Source organism: Pan troglodytes, chromosome 18, assembly GCF_028858775.2.
Source record: "Pan troglodytes isolate AG18354 chromosome 18, NHGRI_mPanTro3-v2.0_pri, whole genome shotgun sequence".
Classification (NCBI taxonomy): Eukaryota; Metazoa; Chordata; class Mammalia; order Primates; family Hominidae; genus Pan; species Pan troglodytes.
Genome location: NC_072416.2, coordinates 86,732,794 through 86,753,923, shown reverse-complemented (window position 1 = coordinate 86,753,923; position 21,130 = coordinate 86,732,794). Strand labels below are relative to the sequence as shown.

The 21,130-nt window shown below is 55.1% G+C and overlaps 1 protein-coding gene and 1 long non-coding RNA gene across 19 annotated transcripts in view; one reads left to right on the top strand and one right to left on the bottom strand.

Annotated features, from left to right (window-relative positions):
* ZC3H18 (zinc finger CCCH-type containing 18) overlaps positions 1-2,610 on the bottom strand; it is a 62,809-nt gene extending 60,199 nt beyond the window's left edge. For 6 of the 18 annotated variants that reach the window (XR_008539861.2, XR_010152470.1, XM_016930370.4 and 3 more), the window contains exon 1: positions 2,380-2,599. The gene's annotated coding sequence lies outside the window, so the exon portion shown is untranslated. Of the gene's footprint in view, positions 1-1,270; positions 1,325-2,379 lie in introns of those variants that run through there. The other 12 variants (XM_016930374.4, XM_054668568.2, XM_063797482.1 and 9 more) reach the window with 6 other exon arrangements.
* Positions 2,611-11,387: 8,777 nt separating this feature from the next.
* On the top strand, positions 11,388-12,438 carry LOC134808774 (uncharacterized). Its single transcript, XR_010152471.1, has 3 exons — positions 11,388-11,523; positions 11,656-11,776; positions 12,302-12,438. It is a non-coding gene; the product is annotated as an uncharacterized LOC134808774 (long non-coding RNA).
* The last annotated feature ends 8,692 nt before the right edge of the window (positions 12,439-21,130 follow it).

Genomic DNA, 21,130 nt, shown 5'->3' with positions numbered 1-21,130 from the left:
CTACTAGAAATACAAAAATTAGCTGGGCATGGTGGCACGTGCCTGTAGTCCCAGCTACTCAGGAGGCTGAGGCAGGAGAATCACTTGAACCCAGGAGGAGGAGGTTGCAGTGAGCCGAGATCATGCCACTGCACTCCAGCCTGGGTAGCAGAGTGAGACTCCGTTTCAAAAAATAGTAATAAGGTGCTACGAAGGGAAACATGGCCTCTTAAGTGTAGACAATGAAATGAGAAGTGTAGACAGGGGTGTCAGTAGAAGAGTCTCAACTGATACCCACGTTTGCAATTTGTGCTCAGTTTGGTCTTCTTACACTATCTATAACTGAAGATTTTCAGCACAATTTAGAACTAAATCCTTAGTCCTCTGATCCACCAGATGGGTGAACTTGCCTAAGGAATGAAATAACAAGTGCCCATCGTCCCGTCTCTGTTGCTTTCTGCATTTGGCAGATGATACTTGATAGATATTTGTTGAATACATGACAAAAAACTCGCTACTTGAGGAACTACCTGTTGCCTACCAGAAAGGAATTTAAAATAAGTGCCCAGGAGGAGGAGGTTGCAGTGAGCCGAGATCCTGCCACTGCACTCCAGCCTGGGCAACAGAGTGAGACTCCGTCTCAAAAAATAATAGTAATAATAAAGAGTAGGTGCTACCTCCCTTCCGAGCAGCCCCTCTGGGAGGACGCACAGACTCCAACAGCACTGCTGAAATGCAGAGCGTTTGGGGACCTTCTCATTGCGAATGACCTTCCAAGCCTGAAGAAGTCTTCTGGTATTCTTAGTGGTGGCAAATCTTCCTCCTCTCAAGCTAGTCACTTTGATAAAATGCTGCAAGTCAGAGTCTCACCTGATAAGGTGAGCAACCAACCACGTAAGTAACCTTTTGGTCAAACCTGGAGGGTGACTATTGAATAAGACTGATTTTCCCATATGACTACATTTTTACTACCAAAACAGGAGTTCTAAAGAGATTCTGGCAAAGAACCACCGATGAAATACAAGCACATTTTGGGACAATTACTTTCAACAGAGCAGTACCTATTTGAATGCCTAAGTTCTGGTACATCTGGTTAAAATTCTGACTCATAACCTCATGGACTTAAAATATCTAAATGAACGTTATCAAGGTTGGTGACAGACCCCACGTGCAAACTGACCAAGCGTGACCACTAATCTCCTTGATAAAGAGGTACTCACCTTGAGATGCTCTGTAGCTGTGACAAAATACAAATCTCTGTAAACACGATGTAGGCCATAGGTTAACTTACCTGTTTGCTTTCTGGAGTGACTCCACAAAGCTTTCTTACAATATTTCAGCATGTCCCACCTACAACGGGAGAGGAGTTTCCGGCTTTGGGACACATTTGACTGGTTCCAGGGCTGGCTGGGCTCCATACTGCCCTTAGATAGTAAAATTATCAGGCAAAGACTCTCCTCCCAAAGCTGGGAAGCGGGATTCAGCCGAGGTCAAGGCCCACCCGGAGAATCCCAACTACTGAAAGGGAAAGGACTACTCTACAGACAACAGGCTGGAAGTGAGTCTCAAAGGAGAAATGATGAGCAGCTTGCTACACCCCAAACGGTACTTCAGATGCCAAACACTCTCTTCTTCCATTTTCCCAAATGGGTCTGAAGAATGACCTACTCTTGCAAATGAGTTAGCGTTGTTCGAACAAAGCTCATTTAAAACGGCCACTCTACCCGGCAAACTCAGCTGTCATAAAGTATTCAGGAAAAATGTTTGGCAGGAGTAAGGCTGTTAAGTTTCAGTTCTTCGAGCATTATAGCTGCAGTTGGTCTATATAAAGGACCCAGCACCTCTGATCTCCTAATCCAAGGGGCAAGGAAGTTACATACTCCTAAGAGACCGGCGCGCGTCTTGGGGCAATCACTACGTCCAACCTGTGCACACTTTGAAGCTGCGGAGCAAGTTCCAGGAGGTTCATAAAGAGCTCAAAGTTCTCCGAAGAGCCCAGCAACAGCCCGGGCTGACCTACTCTGGAGGTGAATCTGGGCGCCTCTCACCGCCCCTTAGCCGGCGGCACACATGTGCCACGCGAGTGGCCCGGAAGAGAAATGACAGCTTCAGGAAAATAAACTCCGCCGCGGGGCGCGGAGGCAGCGCGCGAGGAGCTCGGGCGCCCAGGACGCCCCAGGACCGCGGGGCCGGCTTACGGACGGAACGCGGGGTGGTGCCTGTCTCAAGGTCCCCCTCCCTGGGCCCGAGGGCAACGCTTCGGCCGGTGGGTCCGCACGGCCGGAGGCGCGCCGGGCTCCCGGGCCTCACTCCCGCCGCCGCCGCCGCCGCCGCCTCGGCGGCCTCCTCCTCCCGCCGCCGCCGGCCCGGCCTCCCGCCGCCCGCCCGACCCCAGCTAACCTCAGCGCTAGGGCGGAAGGAGGCCACGGCTCCCCTGGAGTCGGAGCGGCGTGGAGAAGACGTCCCTTGGCCCTTCCGCTCTTCACAGGTTCTGGCTCCAGGCTCGACACGGGCGGAACAAACGGGCTCCACTACCCGCGGGGGCCGGCCATTGTGCGACGTCATCAGGCCGCGACGGTCGTCCTACGGCCGGCGGGCTTCCCTCCCTCGCCCCGCCCCCTCCAGCTTCCTTCCGGCCTCCGCGCGGTTCCGCCCCCGCAGCGCGCGCCCGGACCCGCGCGAGCCAGCCGAAACCCCGCTACAGCGCAGGCGCCACGGGGAGTTGGCTTCTCAGGCGGCGGGCGTGCGGATCCGCGCCTGCGCACAGAGCTCCCCGCGGCCGCCGGGTCACGTGACGGGGCTCCGGCTGGGCCGGCGGGTTCTTCATCCCCGGGGATGATCGAGTTCGTCAAAGCGGAAAACTTAAGGCGGTTTTCGTCAGGCTGATACTTCCTGCTTTATGGAATGTTGATATTAAATGCTGAGCTCCGGAATTATTTTTTGAGGTATCGACTTTAGATTAAAAGCCTAACAATTCTTACCTTTCCCGTGGGCTGCCTGGCTCCCCGCGCGGTTCAACGCGAGCAGCGCCAGTGAGGGGACCTGTCGCGTGTCCTGCTCAGCGCGGTGTCCCACGGGCGCGTCCACAGCCCGGGGCGTCCAGGGGCTGCAGCGGTGCGAGCTGCTCTAGAGACGGAGGGCCCGGCCGGAGACCAGGGGCCGGCGGTTTCATCCTGCGCTGGCCCTTGCCAACGACGTGGCTGGTCCTGGGGATCACAGGGCTTCGCCCATCCCATCTTCCTCCATATCCCCAAGGTGGAAACAAGGGGGCGAGATGTCCACAAACTGAGGAACAGACAAAATGCGGGCTGTCCATGCAGTGGAGTGTGAGTCAGTCATCAAGAAGAGTGAAGTTCAGACCCATGCCACAACATGGGTGAACCTTGGAAACATACTAAGTAAAGCAAGCCAATCGCAAAAGGACAAACACTGTGCGACTCCATGCTATGGACCGAGTTCTGTCCCCCTAACATTTGTATGTGAAGCCTTAATCCCCAATGTGACTGTGTTTGCAGAAAGGGCCTTTAGAGAAGTAATTAAGGTTAAATGAGATTATAAGGGTGGGGTCCTGATCTGATAGGATTAGTGTCCTTGGAAGAGGTACCACAGGCCTGGCCCTGTGGCTCACACCTGTAATCCTAGCACTTTGGGAGTCCCAGGTGGGAGGACCACCTCCCCCAGGCGTTTGAGACCAGCCTGGGCAACAAAGCAAGACCCCTGTCTCTACAAAAAAATCAACAGGGCACCGTGGTGCGTGCCTGTAGTCCCAGCAACTTGTTATGGTTACGTAAGAGGAATGTGAATTCAACCCTGGTGATTTCGGGTCGTGTCAGGAGCAGCGCTGCGACACCAGTTGGCACCTTCTGCAGACTCTATGTGTCGATAAGACAAGCTCCCACCCAGCAAGTGCCTTTTTCTCAGCTGATGAACATAAGCCTGCATGGACGTTACTGTCCATGGAAAGGAGCGGCCGGCACCGGCTATGACAGACACGTGCCTGGCTGCGATCTGAGTTTCATGAACAGTAAACTCTGTTGGTCACAGCCTCTTTGGAAAACAATGTCAGTTTAAAAGAAGTGCCCTGTGACCAGCAGTGCCACCCTCAACAGGGTTCTCCAAGTGGGACCTGGGCAAGCAGCCTCAGTATCACTAGGGGTTGTTAGGAATGTGCCTTCCTGGGCTCTGCCCCAGAGTGGCTGCACCAGTGACTGGGAGTGGGGTCCTGGGGCCCTGTGGTCCATGAAGAGCTCTCAGGGGATTCTGATGCCCAGTGGCACAGGTGGGCCACCGGACTGGGGTGTCATCTGCCCATGGGCACGAGACATGAACAAGGACATAGCAGGTCTGTTAGTAGTCATAACTAAAAGAACAAAGGAGCCGGGCACGGTGGCTCATGCCTGTAATCCCAGCACTTTGGGAGGTCGAGGCGGGCGGATCGCGAGGTCAGGAGATCGAGACCATCCTGGCTAACACAGTGAAACCCCGTCTCTACTAAAAATACAAAAAATTAGCTGGGCGTGGTGGCGGGCACCTGTAGTCCCAGCTACTCAGGAGGCTGAGGCAGGAGAATGGCATGAACCTGGGAGGCGGAGCTTGCAGTGAGCCCAGATCATGCCACTGCACTCCAGCCTGGGCAACAGAGCGAGACTCCGTCTCAAGAAAAAAAAAGAACAAAGGAAAAAACCAGAAAACCACCCAGATGTTGATGAGCAGATGATTGTACTATTGTAATAGTAATCTGGTACAACATTTGCAACATCGTGGTTGTTAAAAATGCTACTGCATGAACCTCCAGTGTGTATTTACAGATATAAATAAACGGGTGAAGACCACCTGTGAGATTGCATGACAAAGGAAAGTGCAGAAGCAGACAGGGTGGGCACATTTTTCTTTTTTTCTTTTTTCTTTTTTTTTTGAGACGGAGTCTCACTCTGTCGCCCAGGCTGCAGTGCAGTGGCACGATCTCGGCTCACTGCAACCTCCACCTCCCGGGTTCAAGCGATTCTCCTGCCTCAGCCTCCCAGGGTGGCTGGGAGTACAGGCACCCGCCACCACGCCCGGCTAACTTTTTGTATTTTTAGTAGAGATGGGGTTTCACCGTGTTAGCCAGGACAGTCTCGATCTTCTGACCTCGTGATCCTCCCGCCTCGGCCTCCCAAAGTGTTGGGATTACAGGCGTGAGCCACCACGCCCGGTCCACGTTTCTATCAAATTGAAATCATGAGCGGTTTTGTTGAGGGTGTGGGGCACCCAGAGCCTGCGGTCTGTGCTCGAGTGAAAATGGCGGCCCCGCTCCAGAAGCCTGCGACGGCGCTCACGGAACCGCAGCCTGTGTGCCGCGGCACCTGGGCCGTGCTACTCCTCTGTGACTTCCCGGAAGAGATGAGCTGCAACGTCCAGCAAAAGGCACATCCAAGATCGTTCACCCCAGCATGACTCGTTACACTCCGGACTAGGAGGAACCCCAAGGTGCTTCAGTGACAGAACGATGAACCAGCTGTGGTGTAACCCCCACGCAATGGAATATCGTACAGGAACGAAAAGGACACGCTACCCCTACAAGCAACATGGATCTCAGAGGCAGGATGTTGCGCAGAAGAAACCAGACACAAATGCTTCGGCTCGTGTTGCTGCGACTCATTACAGGCAGCCGAATCTGCGGTGATGGGGGCCCCAGGAGCAGTGACCAGGAGGCAGTGCCAGGGAGCCTGCGGTGGGGGCTGATAGTCAGTAGCGTGACCTGGTTGGGATGTTCTGTTTTTAAGCTGGAGTCCATCATGTTTGTTTATTTGTTCATTTCGTAGAGGTGGGGGTCTTGTAGAGGTGGGGGTCTCGCTCTGTTGCCCAGGCTGGTCTCAAACTCTGGGCCTCAAGTGATCCTCCCACCTTGGCCTTCCAAAGTGCTGGGATTACAGGTGTGAGCCACTGCATGGGGCCATTATTGTTATTAGTGCTTAAAAATATTTAGTAAACATTTTATTTAGCCTAAAAACACTTCATTCAGAGAACAGAGGCTGGACGGAACACGGCGTGCCTGGCGGTGAGAGAACAGACCCTCCTCTTCCAGAGCAGGAAGTGGGTAAATGACTTTTAAGCCTCATTTCTGGGGTGGCAAAACTCTTCTGTATGAAGAAGTACAAATATGTAATGTCCCATGATGGCAGCTATGGGACATTACATATTTGCCAAAACCCACATAACGCACAACAACGCCAAGAGCGAACTGTAATGTAAACTGTGGACTTAAGTCAATGATCGTGTCCCGATACGGGCTGGTTGGTTGTGATGCAGGGCAGGTGAGGCCCAAAGTGGAGCTTAGCCTGCGAGCGTTCTTGGCTTTGCCCAAGAAAGAATTCAAGGACAAGCCGGAGGTAGAAGAGAACAACTTGACGGAAGAGGCAGTGTGGCAGGTCCGTGACGGCTCCTGCAGAGCTGGGCTGCCCAGAAGGCAGAGAGCAGCAGCTCAACGCACTTCTGCACACCCATTATACCCACTTTTAATTACATGCAGATTAAGGGGCAGTTTATGCAGAAATTTCTAGGGAAGGAGTAGTCACTTCTGGGTCACTGAGTCATTGCCATGGAAAGGGGTGGGAGTGTTGCCATGGCGATGGTAAACTGACACACAACACTGGTGGGTGTGTCTTTTTTTTCTTTTCCTGAGACGGAGTCTCCCTCTGTCACCCACATTAGAGTGCAGTGGCCTGATCTCGGCTCACCGCAACCTCTGTCTCCTGGGCTCAAGCAATTCTTCTGCTTCAATCTCCTGAGTAGCTGGGGCTGCAGGCATGGGACATCATGCCTGGCTAATTTTTGTATTTTTAGTAGAGACAGGGTTTCACCATGTTGGCCAGGCTGGTCTCAAACTCCTGACCTCTGCTGATCTGCCTGCCTGGGCCTCCCAAAGTGCTGGGATTACAGGCATGAGCCACTGCGCCCAGTCTGGTGTGTCTTATAAAAAGCTGCTTCTGCCCTGCCCTGTTTTAGCCAGTCCTGTTTGGTCCCAGCTCCAAGCCCTGCCGCTGGAGTCAAGTCCTGCCTCCTATCTCAATTGTAATAAATGTTCTGCACCAGTGCAGGGTGTTAATAAGAGGGGAGATGGGCAGGGGTGCTGGGGGTACAGGGGAACTCTGCTCATTTTTCTTTTTTTTTTTGAGATGGAGTCTCGCTCTGTTGCCCACGCTGGAGTGCAGTAGTGCAATCTCGGCTCACTGCAAGCTCCACCTCCCAGGTTCACGCCATTCTCCTCAGCCTCCCGAGTAGCTAGGACTACAGGCGCCCATCACCACGCCTGGCTAATTTTTGTGTATTTTTTAGTGGAGACGGGGTTTCACCATGTTAGCCAGGATGGTCTCGATCTCCTGACCTCATGATCCACCCGCCTCAGCCTCCCAAAGTGCTGGGATTACAGGCGTGAGCCACTGTGCCTGGCCTCTCATTTTTCTTTAAACCTAAAACTGGTCTAAAAAATTAATTTCATTTTTTTTTTTTTTCACGAGAATGTGGAGCAACTGGAATCACGTACTCTGCTGCTGGGAGTGTGACAGTGCCCTTATTAAGAAAAAGTCAAGAAACATTGGTATGAATATCACTGGAAATCGGGAAAATGCCGGAAGAGACCATGAAAAGAGTTAAAACTTGTTGCCAATTGGGGGTGGAAATTGGGAGGGAAGAGGCAGGAAGCTAGTTTTAAAAATCAACTTTAGGCCAGGTGTGGTGGCTCACGCCTGTAATCCCAGCACTTTGGGAGGCCGAGGTAGGTAGTAGATCACCTGAGGTCAGGAGTTCGAGACCAGCCTAGTCAACATGGTGAAACCTTGTCTCTACTAAAAATACAAAAATTAGCCGGGTGTGGTGGCGGGCACCTGTAATCGTAGCTACTCAGGAGGCTGAGGCAGGGGAATCACTTGAACCCAAAAGGCAGAGGTTGCAGTGATCCAAGATTGCGCCACTGCCCTCCAGCCTGGGCGACAATAGCAAAACTCTGTCTCAAAACGACAACAAAAAACAACAACAAAAAAACCCCAACTTTATTGAGTTGGGGTTTGCCAAAATGAACACTTTTTTTTTTTTTTTGAGACGGAGTCTTGCACTGTTGCCCAGGTTGGAGTGCAGTGGCGCAATCTCAGCTCACTGCAACTTCTGCCTCCTGGGTTCCATCGATTCTCCTGCCTCAACCTCCCGAGTAGCTGGGACTACAAGGGTGCGCCACCACGCCTGGCTAATTTTTGTATTTTTTAATAGAGACGAGGTTTCACCATATTGGCCTGACCTCGTGATCCGCCTGCCTCGGCCTCCCAAAGTGCTGGGATTATAGGTGTGAGCCACAACGCCCAGCCCAAAATGCACACTTGTAAGTGTGCAGTTTGATGAGTTTTCACAAAGTGTGCATCCACACAGGCCCACCTCGCTAGCAGAGCCCTGTGACAATGACTCAGCCCTTAGGGCACCTGCTAGGAGAGAAGAGTTGGAGGCAGGAACTTCTTCCAGTTGCCTTATGTGCAGAGGAGGCTGAGGCCCAGAGATCACTTTTCCAAGACCACCCCTGGCTTAGCCAGAGCCCACACTGAAACCCAGCGTTCTCAGCTGTTTTTTTTTGGCATTGTGCAAAGCCGCTTGCAAAGAAAGTAGTGACTGCCCCATTGAAGAACAAGGGGAAGCAATGCAGGCTTTTGAGCAGGGGAGCAACATGAAGAAAGCAGCATGTTATCATTTTGAAGGCCTCCTATATCTGAACCACCTCTGATTCTGTCGTCGCTATTAAGTGCTTTTTCTCTTGGTTTTCAGTGATCTAGTCCCTGCCTTTTTTTTTTTTTTTTTTTTTTTTTTTTGGAGACAGAGTCTTACTCATCCCCCAGGCTGGAGTGTAGTGTAGCGGCACGATCTTGGCTCACTGCAACCTCCGCCTCCCGGGTTCAAGTGATTCTCCTGTCTCAGCCTCCCGAGTAGCTGAGACTACAGGCATGTGCCACCATGCCTGGCTAATTTTTGTATTTTTAGTATAAAGACAGGGTTTCATCATGTTGGCCAGGTTGGTCTCAAACTCCCAACCTCAGGTGATCCGCCTGACTTGGCCTCCCAGTGTGCTGGGATTACAGGTGTGAGCTGTCGTGCCCTGCCCTTCCCACATTTTTGAGACGGGGTTTTGCATGTGTTGCCCAGGCTGGAGTGCAGTGGTGCAATCATGGTTCACTGTAGCCTCAAACTCTTGGGCTCAAGCGCTTCTCCCACCTCGGCCCTCAGAGTAGCTGGGAGTACAGGTGTGCACCACCATGCCCAGCTATTGTTTTCGTTTTTTGTAGAGATGGGTTCCCAGTGTGTTACCCAAGCTGGTCTCAAACTCCTGCGCTCAAATGATTTTCCCACCTTGGCCTCCTAAAGTGCTGGGATTATGGGCATCAGCACCATGTCTGGTGATCTGGTCCCTTCTTCTTTTTTTATTTTTATTTTATTCTTTTTTGAGACAAGGTCTCACTCTGTTGCCCAAGCTGGAGTGCAGTGGCATGAACAGGGCTCACTGCAGCCTCAACCCCCTGAGCTCAAGTGATCCTCCCACCTCAGCCTCCCTCGTCCCTGGGAACACAGGCATGCACTCCTGGCTTCTGGTCCCTTTTGAGAGCATGCCTTGTGCTATGGTTTGAATGTTTCTCCTAGACTTTATGTGTTGGGAACTTAATATCCACAATTATATGCTTTTGGAGGTAATTAGGATTGGATAAGGTCATCAGAGTGGGCCCCCATGATGGGACTAGTGGCCTCATAACAAAAGAAACGGGCCGGGCGCGGTGGCCCGCGCCTGTAATCCCAGCACTTTGGGAGGCTGAGGTGGGCGGAGCGCGAGATCAGGAGTTCGAGACCAGCCTGGCCAATATGACAAAACCCCGTCTGTACTAAAAATACAAAAATTAGCCGGGCGTGGTGGCAGGTGCCTGTAATCCCAGCTACTTGGGAGGCTGAGACAGGAGGCAGAGGTTGCAGCGACCCAAGATGGTGCCACTGCACTCCAGCCTGGGTGACAAAGCGAGACTCCATCTTGAAAAAAAAGAGAAAGAGAGACTTGGGCTGGCGTGCTCTTTCCCAGCGCCATGCTCTTGGACCTCCAGCCTTCAGAACTGTAAGAAACAAACCTCTCTTCTCTATAAATTACCCACTCTTAGCTATAGCAACAGGAAACAGACTAAGTCACCTTGTAACTTTTCTTATTCTTTTTTTTTGCGCTGCGATTACAGGCATGCGCCATCGCGCCCAGGTTAGCCCTGTCCAGACTGGCTTTGGGGGTTACAGCCCTTGTTCCCAGGGAGTGGAACTTCTGTGCTCCCAAGGGAAAGCCTGTGATGGTCACCAGCCCCCGCCCCCCATAGGGCTTGGTCTGCAGCCCGTGGCAGCTGCCGACACCCCTGCTCAGCTCTCCATCCTCCCGGGAGCCTTTTCTGTTGGGTTTCTTGGAGTTTCTTGGGGGCATATTCAGCTTAGGGGGCGGCCACGGCCTGAAGGGGATTTGCACTCAGGGCTTTGGGCTCTTTCTCCAAGTTCCCTCAGGCCCCAGCAGGTTTGGAGCCTCAAACTCTAATCCCTGTTTCTCAGCTCGGCAAGGCTGTGCTTTCTGCTTTTGGACCTCCACGCCAATGCGGGAAGATGCCCCACAAGGAAAACCAGGGTGAACGTGGGCTCACTTTCTTGTTCATGTTCGCTCAAGGGATATATCCCCGGGCCCCACCAGCGCTGGTTACTCCCCACAGGCCCCATTACATGCGTGTATCACACAGCGAAGCGTGTGTGTCCAGCCTGTATCCATGTCTTCAGCGGGAGGCCGAGTGCCATACCAGCGGTTCTGTCTGAAAGCATTTTATGAAGGATAGCCCTTGCTATTTCCTCAAAGAGCCACCAGAGGGCACTCCCACTCCGCCCGGCCGCTGTTCCCGGGGGGAAGGGGGGATGGGGGGGTGAAGGGTGATAGAGGGGTGGGGGGGTGAAGGGTGATAGAGGGGTGGGGGGGGTGGGGTATGGGGGGATGGGCGTGGGGGGTGGGGTATGGGGGGATGGGGGCGGGGGGATGGGGGGGTGGGGGTGGTCCCAGGCCCTGGACTGCAGGTGAAACCTGCAGGAAGCCCTGTCTGTTCTGTGCGGGACCCCCAACTTCCATCATGGCCCCCACCACAGACACAGTGAGTCCACTCCAGTCCCTGTCCCAGCCTCTGGAGGGATGCTGGCTCTGACCCCATCTGGCCCCCTGCCTTTCCCTCGAGATGTCCATGGGCCCCCAACTCTTTGACGAGGACTCAGACCCCAGGGAGGCCGGGGAAAGGATTCCCGGGGCAGCTGAGCCTGAGGCTGGGGCTTTTCTGTTGTTTCTGCAGCCCCAGCGACTGGCACCGTAGGACCTCTGCAGGCTGGTTGGGGTGAATGAATGATTGATTGATGAATGAATGAATGAATGAATGTCAGTTCAGCTGCCATTTCACCGCCTGGAATTTGGGACTCGGACTGGCTTCCTGGCTCCTCAGCTTGCAGACGGCCTATTGTGGGACTTCACCTGGTGATCATGTGAGTCAATACTCCCAGTAAACTCCCCTCCACGTATACATCTGTCCTATTAGTGCTGTCCCTCTAGAGAACCCTGACTCATATACTGGGGGTGACGTCAACGCTGCTGTGACTGTCATTTTCTGGTTCTAGAGAAACAGTGGACCCACTGAGACCAAGGGCAAGGGGAGGAAAGGCCCGGGGTGGGGCTGAAGACACAGGTTCCAGGCCCAGCTCTGCTGCTCACCGATGAGGCTTCTCCTCTGTTGAGCAGGTACAATCGTAGGGCCCTACTCTTGAGCTTGCCGTGTGCGTTGATGGTGGCGGTCCACATACGAACACTCAGCGTGGTGCCTGGCATGCAGACAGGGTTCTGTAAATCTTGGTCGTCGTAGACGATTCCATTTATTACCACCGAGCACTTCATGACCCCTTTGGGCAAAAGACTTCCCTCTCTGGACCCCTGTCTCCACTTCTACGTGGTGGCGGGTTCAGGACAGATGGCTTTGTAGCTCCATCCCATGCCATTTAATTCCATTTTCTTCCTTAGCTTCTCCATGCCTTGGCTTCCCTGTTGGGGTGATTTCAGCACCACATGGAGGACAGCAGCCTGGGAGCTGTCCATGGAGCTGAATTCACGGGAGGGCACCTGGTGGAGAAGGCGGGGTCGGGCTGGAGGTGGGGGTGGGAGGGAATCAGCAGGGGATGGCCAGAAATGGAGGGAGCTTGCGTCCATTGGGCACAACTGGGTCTTCCACGCCATGACAGCTCATGGAGTCAGCCTTTCCTGTCGTTCCAGGTAGCCCCAGTTGGGAGCTGAGGTGTGTTGATTGGGGCTCTGGGAACCATAGCCTACCAGCTGTGGCTTGGCCATCCCCTCTGCCAGCGCTTTCCCGCCCATCAGCCCTTTTCCCTGGAGTCCCTCCTTCAGCCAGGTCCTGAAAAGTCATACCTTTTGGCCAAGCTGCTGAAAATACCACTCAGCCAGAACTCATGTGCTCATGCCAGCCTCATTCATGACACCCCCCAAACCAGAAACAGCCCAGGAGCCGATCAACAGCTTCATGGGAAAATGTATTGCAGTCTATCCCATCACCGGGCTCTTCCGCGGCAGTGGAGACGGGCGAATCACGGTCTATCCCATCGCCGGGCTCTTCCGCGGCAGTGGAGATGGGCGAATTGCAGTTATGCGCAGCACGGAAGCCTCTCTCAAACAATCACATTGAGCAGAAGTGGCCAGGCCCAATTCTGTGGAATTCTGTGTGGATCACAAACAGGCAACATAGAGGATGGTGTTTTGGGGTGCATGTTGAGGGAGAGAAGGGGTTCTCTTCATCACAATGGTGGCTGGCCTCCAGGAAGGGAGGGACAGTGGCTGGGAGGCCAGGGGCCTCTGGGATGCTGAAAAATTCTTTTTCTTCTCCTTCTTCTTCTTTTTTTTTTTTGAGATGGAGACTCACTGTGTGGCCGAACCTGGAGTTGCAGCGGTGGGACCTCGGCTCACGGCAGCCTCTGCCTCCCAGTTGAAGTGATTCTCATGCCTCAGCCTCCTGAGTAGCTGGAATTACATGCGCCTGCCACCATGCCAGGTTAATTTTTCGTATTTTTAGTAGAGATTGGGTTTCACCAGGTTGGCCAGGCTGATCTCGAACTTCTGATCTCAGGTGATCTGCCCACTTTGGCCTCCCAAAGTGCTGGGATTACAAGGCATGAGCCACGGCCCCCAGCCCAGAATGGTTAATTTTATGTTACGTGAATTTCACTCAATAAAAAAAAGACAGGAAGGGGAAAGAAAGAAAGAAAAGGCAGGGAGCCGGGCATGGTGGCTCATGCCTGTAATCCCAGCACTTTCGGAGGCCGAGGTGGGTGGATCACGAGGTCAGGAGATTGAGACCATCCGGGCTAACATGGTGAAAACCCGTGTCTACTAAAAATACAAAAAATTAGCCAGGTGTGGTGGTGGGCGCCTGTAGTCCCAGCTACTCAGGAGGCTGAGGCAGGAGAATGGCGTGAACCCAGGAGGCGGAGCTTGCAGTGAGCCCAGATCGTGCCACTGCACTCCAGCCTGGGCAACAGAGCGAGACTCCATCTCCAAAAAAAAAAAAAAAAAAAAGGGCAGGGAACACCAGGGGGCCCAGGGGAGTCAAGGTGCCTGTGAGTGTCCCCAGCAGCCCACCTCTCCTCCCCTCCCCCCAACCTGCAGGCCCCGGAAGCACAGGGCTGTCCCCTGGAGAAGTCTGGAGTGACTTTTAAAACACAGATATGAGGACCCATCCGATTCTGAGTTTCTGGCCAACAGCGCTCCGTGTGGTTCAGAAGTTGTATTGTTTCAGGATGGAAGCAAAGTCCAGCTAATAGCTGTCTAGGGCTGGCCTCTTGCCAGGGCCTTGGCCCGACTTTCTCCTTTGCTCCTCCCAAAGGCACTGGGAAGCAGGATGCTGATGGTAAAAAATGAAGCTCAGAGAGTTTCAGTGCCGAACTCAACATTGCACGACCAGAGCACAGGAGGGCACGGGACTCACAGCTCTGGAGCATGAGGGGACGCGGGACTCACAGCACCGGAGCACGGGAGGGCATGGGACTCACACTCCCAGAGAACGGGAAGACAGGGGACTCACACCCCCAGAGAATGGGAGGACACGGGACTCACACCACCATAGCACAGGAGGGCACGGGACTCACAGCACTGGAGCATGAGGGGACGCGGGACTCACAGCACCGGAGCACGGGAGGGCATGGGACTCACACTCCCAGAGAACGGGAAGACAGGGGACTCACACCCCCAGAGAATGGGAGGATGCAGGACTCACACCCCCAGAGTACAGGGGGACATGGGACTCACACCCCTGGAGCATGGGGGGATGCGGGACTCACACCCCCAGAGTACAGGGGGACATGAGACTCACACCCCCGGAGCATGGGGGATGCGGGACTCACACCCCCAGGGAATGGGAGGATGCGGGACTCACACCCCCAGGGAACGGGAGGACGCCTGACTCACACCCCCGGAGCATAGGGGAACGCGGGACTCACACCCCTGGAGCATGGGGGGACGCGGGACTCACACCCCCGGAGCATGGGGGGACGCGGGACTCACACCCCCGGAGCATGGGGGGATGCGGGACTTACACCCCTGGAGCATGGGGGGACGCGGGACTCACACCCCAGGAGCATGGGGGATGCGGGACTCACACCCCCAGAGAACGGGAGGACGTGGAACTCACACCACCATAGCACAGGAGGGCACGGGACTTACAGCTCTGGACGATGGGGGACACGGGACTCACACCCCCAGAGAATGGGAGGATGCAGGACTCACACCACCGGAGTACAGGGGGACATGGGACTCACACACCCGGAGCATGGGGGATGCGGGACTCACACCCCCAGGGAACGGGAGGACGCAGGACTCACACCCCTGGAGCACAGGGGGACGCGGGACTCACCCACCCGGAGCACAGGGGGACGCCGGACTCACCCCCCCGGAGCATGGGGGGACGCGGGACTCACCCCCCCGGAGCACGGGGGGACGGGCGACTCACCCCCCCACGGGGGGGACGCGCGACTCACACCCCCGGAGCATGGGGGGACGCGGGACTCACCGCACATCTTTAACTCCTAATCCCATCTGCTGGGGAGGCTGCGGCAGGAGAATCGCTTGAACCCAGGAGGCAGAGGTTGCAGTGAGCTGAGATCGCGCCACTGCACTCCAGCCTGGGCGACAGAGTGAGACTCTTCTGTCATTTCCCTTTTTACTCAACGGCTACTTTGCTTTTTCTTTTCTTTTTTTTTTGAGATGGAGAGCTGGAGTGCAGTGGCACGATCTCCGCTTACTTGAACCTCCGCCTTTTATGTATTTTCAGTAGAGAGAGGTCTAGAAGGCTCAGCTGCAGCCGCCTGCCCCGCAGGGCATTCCTGGCCCAGAAAGGGTAAAATCAGACTCTAAACTCATTCAGCTGAGTGGCTTGTCCTGGGTCTGCTGTAACAAGTGACCACCAATGGGCGGCTTAAAGCAACAGAAGCTGGCTGGGCACAGTGGCTACACCTGCAATCCCAGCACTTGGGAGGCTGAAGCGGGAGGATTGCTTGAAGCCAGGAGTTCAAGTCCTGGCTGGGCAGCATAGTGATACCCCCATCTCTAAAAAAAGATGGTGCACGCCTGTAGTTCCAGCTACTCTGGAGGCTGAGGCGGGAGGCTTGCTTCAGCCCAGGAGGTCGAGGCTACAGTGAGCCGTGATTGCACCACTGTCTCAAACGACAACAATAGTGACAACAAAAACACTCAGAAACATATCGCCTCACAGTTCCGTAGGCCAGATGTCTGATAGCATAGTCATGAAGTGGAACTCGAGGCACGGGCAGGGCTGCAGGCTGCAGGGAAGGCTCCCCACGGCCTCTTCCAGGTTCCCAGGCCTCAGGCATCCGTGGCTCCCGTGCCTTGAGGCTGCATAGCTCCTGCTCTGCCTCTGTGGTCCCACGCCTCTCCTCTTCCATCTGTGTCCAATCTCCCTCTGCCTCCCTCTTAGGAGAACTCATGATCACGTCGGGTCTGTCCAGATGCCTTCTTTCTCTCCATCTTTAACTCAATCATGTCTGCAAAGACCTTTCTTCCATTCTTCCACATGCAGTCACGTTCACAGGGTTAGGGTTAGGGACATGGATGTCTTTTTTTTTTTTTGAGACGGAGTCTTGCCTGTGACCCAGGCTGGAGTGCAGTGTTGTGATCTCGGCTCACTGCAAGCTCCGCCTCCCGGGTTCACGCCATTCTCCTACCTCAGCCTCCTGAGTAGCTGGGACTACAGGCGCCTGCCACCACGCCCAGCTAATTTTTTGTATTTTTAGTGGAGACAGGGTTTCACTGTGTTAGCCAGGATGGTTTCGATCTCCTGACCTTGTGATTTGCCTGCCTCGGCCTCCCAAAGTGCTGGGATTACAGGCTTGAGCCACTGCACCCGGCCAGGGCGCCCAGCCATTTTCAGTGGCCACATCACGTGTGAGTGAGGGGACCAGTTTCTGAGCGGGGGCCCTGGTTTCTGAGCCCCCGTGGTGTGCTCAGTCCTTGTGAGGTTATGGTGAGGTAAGAATAGTGGCCCCCAGCGTGAAGCCTGTTTCCATTTCTCTTTTTCTCCTTCTAAGGCAGTACAGGCGGCCCAGCTGTGCCCTCCCGAGCAGGTGAGGCTGGCTGAACCCTCTGGGTTTTCCATCCTTGCCTGTAAGTAGAGCTGAAAACAGCACTTTCGCCCAGGTGCTAGGAAACGAGATGCTGTGTGTAAAGTGACTGGTGGCTGCCTGGCCTGGTGGTAAAGGTCCTGGAAATGGGTGACTGTGTGAGTCCAGGCTCACACTGCTCTAAAGAACTACTGGAGACTGGGTCATTTATGAAGAAAGAGGTTTAATTGGTTCACAGTTCCACAGGCTGTGTAGGAAGCATGGCTGGGAGTCCTCAGGAAACTCACAATCATGGTGGAAGGTGAAGGGGAAGCAGGCACGTCCCCACATGGCGGCAGGAGAGAGAGAGAGAGCAGGAGGGGGGAAGTGCCACATACTTTAAAACCATCAGATCTCGTGAGAACTCACTATCTGAGAATAGTGAGGGGGAAATCCACCCCCGTGATCCAGTCACCTCCCACCAGGCCCCTCCCCTAACCTTGGGAATGACAATTCGACATGAGATCTGGATGGGGACACAGAGCCAAACCACATCAGTGGCTTTAGGGAGATCTGAGTAGCAATGAAGGCATGGCCCGCTTGGGAGAAAGTGTCTGCAGGAAGCGCCTTGTGAATTCTGCGGTGCTCACCATGGGCTGGGCGGGTTTTCAGTGGGGGCAGCAGGGCCTTGGGGATGGGGCCACACTCTGGGGAACCCTTTGGGTCGGGGAGTGAGCCCCGCTCTGTCTGGGCATAGGCAGTCCGAGCACAGCAGAGGGCGGTCCTTAGGTCCGGAAGGGGGCACAGTCAGGCACGAATTCTGGGCCCTGAGCTGGGGCCATCATCTCCTCCCGAGAGAGAGCACAGGTGCCATTGCAGGTGCTGCTAGGGTACTGCGTGCCCTCCGAGCTTGGCGACGCTCCACTGAGCTGTGTGAATCTCCGTCATGGGCTCCGTGGAGACCAGGATGATAATAAGATGAGGACCAGTGGCTTCCAGGAGCCCCAGTCTTAGAGGTGGAGACAAAGAGCTGTGGAGGGGCCGGGGGTGGAGAGGAGCCAGGGGGTGGGCAGAGGGGGTGGGGATGGGGCGGGAGGCATGGAAGGGGCAGGGGAGAGACGAAGGGCCACTGGAGCCACATTAAGACAGAGGGGAGGTGTTAAGACTCGGAGCTGAAAATGCTGGGAATTAAGCGGAAATTCTGCTAAAAGTTTATGGTAACACACTGGGATGGGGGCCGGGTGCAATGGCTCATGCCTGTAATCCCAGCACTGTGGGAGGCCGAGGCAGGCAGATCACTTGAGGTCAAGAGTTCAAGACCAGCCTGGCCAACATGGCAAAACCCTGTCTCTACTCAAAACAAACAATTAGCTGAGTGTGGTGGTGCGCGCCTGTAATCCCAGCTACTTGGGAGACTGAGGCAGGAGGATCGCTTGAATCCTGGAGGCGGAGGTTGGAGTGAGCCGAGATCGCCTCACTGCACTGCAGCCTGGGTGACAAGAGTGAAACTCTAAAAAAAAAAAAAAAGCCAAAAATGCTGAGAATTAAGGCAAAATTCTGCTAAAAGTTTATGATAACACCTGGGATGGGAAAGGTCAGGTGTGCAGGATGAGGCCCGAGGGAGAGAGATGCCCCTGGCTTGGCGCCTTGCAAGGCTGGAGGAATGGGGCCGTGGGGAAGGGTGGTGGCCCCTGGCTCAGACAAGGGTTCCCTGGTGGAGGGTTGGCGGCTGTGGGAGGGAGCGGGGAGGCTGGGAGCTGCAGGGCCTCCCTCAAAGCCAACCAGGCCTTTGGCGCCAGCATGGAGGGGCTTGGACCAGCCCTGGAAGGGGAGTCCTTTGTCCCTGTCTCCCTGGCTCCCAGCTGCCCACTGCCCATCCCTGCTCAAGAGAGGAGGCGGGGAGGCTGTGTCAGGGAGGCCCAGCTGGGCTGGGGGTGGGGCCGAGGCTGCTGCTGCGGGTCTTCAGATGAGGACGCGAATGCTCCCAGGGGCCTGGCTGAGGCGGGACCAGCGGAAGGAGTAGGGAGGAGGGCTGGGACAGAGACTGGGTCCGGGAGATACAAGGCAAGGGCAGGGGCCTGGTGTGAACTCGCCCATAACCTCCAGGTTCGAGTCTCTCCTCCTGAGTGCTCCAGACCTGACCCTTGCTCTTCCCTTGGGACCCCACTGGCAAAAGGGACTTTGGAGATATGACTGAGTTAAGGATCAAGAGAGGGGAGATGACCCTGGATTATCCGGGCGGGTCCCCCGAACCACAAAGGTCCTCGTAAGAGGCGGGCAGCAGGTCAGAGAGGAGAGGAGAGGCTGCCCTGCTGGCTCTGAAGATGGAGGAGGGGCTGAGAGCCAAGGAACGCAGGCGGCCTCTGGAAGCTGGGAAAGGCGAGGAACGGATTCTCCCCGGAGCCCTTCCAGGAGGAAGCAGCCCTGCCCACACCTCAATTTTAGCCCTGAGAAACCCGCGTTAGCTTCTGGCCTGCAGAACTGTGAGAGGATGAAGCTGTGTGGTTTCAAGCCACTAACTCTGGGGTCTTTTGTTCCAGCAGCCACAGGACCCTCGTCCAGAGACCAGCACCCCAGCCTGACCGGGGCTTCTTGGTGACCTGCCCAGGCTCCCACCTCTCCGCTAGCTGGGGCTGTAAACATTTTATACTTGTGATGAGGCCACCAGCAAACGTGGAGGCCTTCCTCCGGCGGTGACCCAGTGATGAGCCTGGGCCGATGTCCCCAGGCACACTGGGGTTTTCACAGAAGCAATAACATCTCTTGTCATTTTTTTCCATACCTCACTGAAGATCCCCTTACCCCAGGCTCAAGTCAGAGAGAGAGGAGATGGCAGTGCCGGAATTTCAGCTGCGCATCCGTCCCAGCTCTGCACTGCGGGCGTCCGTCCCAGCTCTGCACCGCGGGCATCCGTCCCAGCTCTGCACTGAGGGCGTCCGTCCCAGCTCTGCACTGCGTGCGTCCCGCCCTGGCTGGAGCTTGCAGACGGCAGCCCTGCAGGAACCCACCGGGGCTGACTCCTTCCTCCCCAGATCCCACAAAACAGCAGTGGATCTCCACTCGGCACGCATTCCCCTCTACATTCACACGAAGTGTCTTTTAATGGAAAGTGTATAAACTCATTAATTTTGGTTACTGCACTGAAGTTAGGCAAGCTTCTGCAGCTTTATTAAATGATGAATGCTGTCCCTCCTGAGTGTGAAATTAACTCACTTTTCCTTCTTTTTTTTTGGGATGGAGTCATGCTCTGTCACCCAGGCTGGAGTGCATGGTGCCATCTCAGTTCACTGCAAGCTCCGCCTTCCGGGTTCACGCCATTCTCCTGTCTCAGCCTCCCGAGTAGCTGGGACTACAGGCGCCCGCCACTGTGCCCGGCTAATTTTTTGTATTTTTAGTAGAGATGGGGTTTCACTGTGTTAGCCAGGATGGTCTCAATCTCCTGACTTTGTGATCCGCCTGCCTTGGCCTCCCAAAGTGCTGGGATTACAGGCGTGAGCCACCGCGCCTGGCAGATTAACTCACTTTTCATGGCAGGTTTGAGGGAGACAGAGAAAACTCTTCTCTCACCTGAAACCGTGGCTCTGAGAAAAATAAAGTAGAACGACCGTGGCTCTTGGGAGCACGATCTGAAGGACTTGGCAAAATGTTTCCTCTTAGTGGCCCCTGTGATGCCAGGTCTGTGAAAAGCCCAGGGAGCCCGGCTGGCACCGCCTCTGTGGCGTCCTGTGGGCCTCTGGCCATGCTGTGTCGTGGGAGAAAGAGCCACCATGCAGCTGTGTCTTGGAGGAGCCTCCCCGCTGCTGTCAGAGGTGCAGCGTGCACTTAAATAGCAAGAACCCAGGTGCAAAGCCTTGAGGCCTGGGGCTCGGTTTCTACCCCTGTGAGGTCCGGGGCTCGGTTTCTGCCCCGTCACACGTGACCACCAACCAGGAGGTGGGAGGCTTAAAACAACAGAAATTTACTCTCTCAAAGCTCTGGAGGCCACAAATCTGAAACCAAGAGGTCTCAGGGCTGCCCTCCCTGCAGGGCTCAGGGAGGCCCCTTCCTGCCTCTCCAGCTCCTGGCTGGTGGCTTCCTCGCTGTCCGTTTTCATACAGCCCCTCCTCTGTGTCTCTGTCTCCTTCTCCTTATAAGGACATAAGCCACAGCAGCCCAGAGCTGTGACCCTTCATCTTACCTTCATCACCTCTGCAAAGACCCTGGTTCCACATCCACAGGTCCTGGGGCTAGGGACACAGCTCAACCTAAAACAGCCTCTAAATGAGGGGGTATCAGCAGAAGATTGCCCCAGCCCCTCCGTGCTGAGAAGGATTTGGACATGGAGGAGTAAGGGAAGGGCATTCCCGCCACTTGGAACAGCCCACAGCTGGAGGCATGCGTCAGGAGGAGCAGGGCCCTGTGGGCCCAGTGGGTGTGGAAGGTCATGTGTGGGGCAGTGTGTCTTCCAGAGGGCTCAGGAGTGTGGGGCTGGGAGCCACAG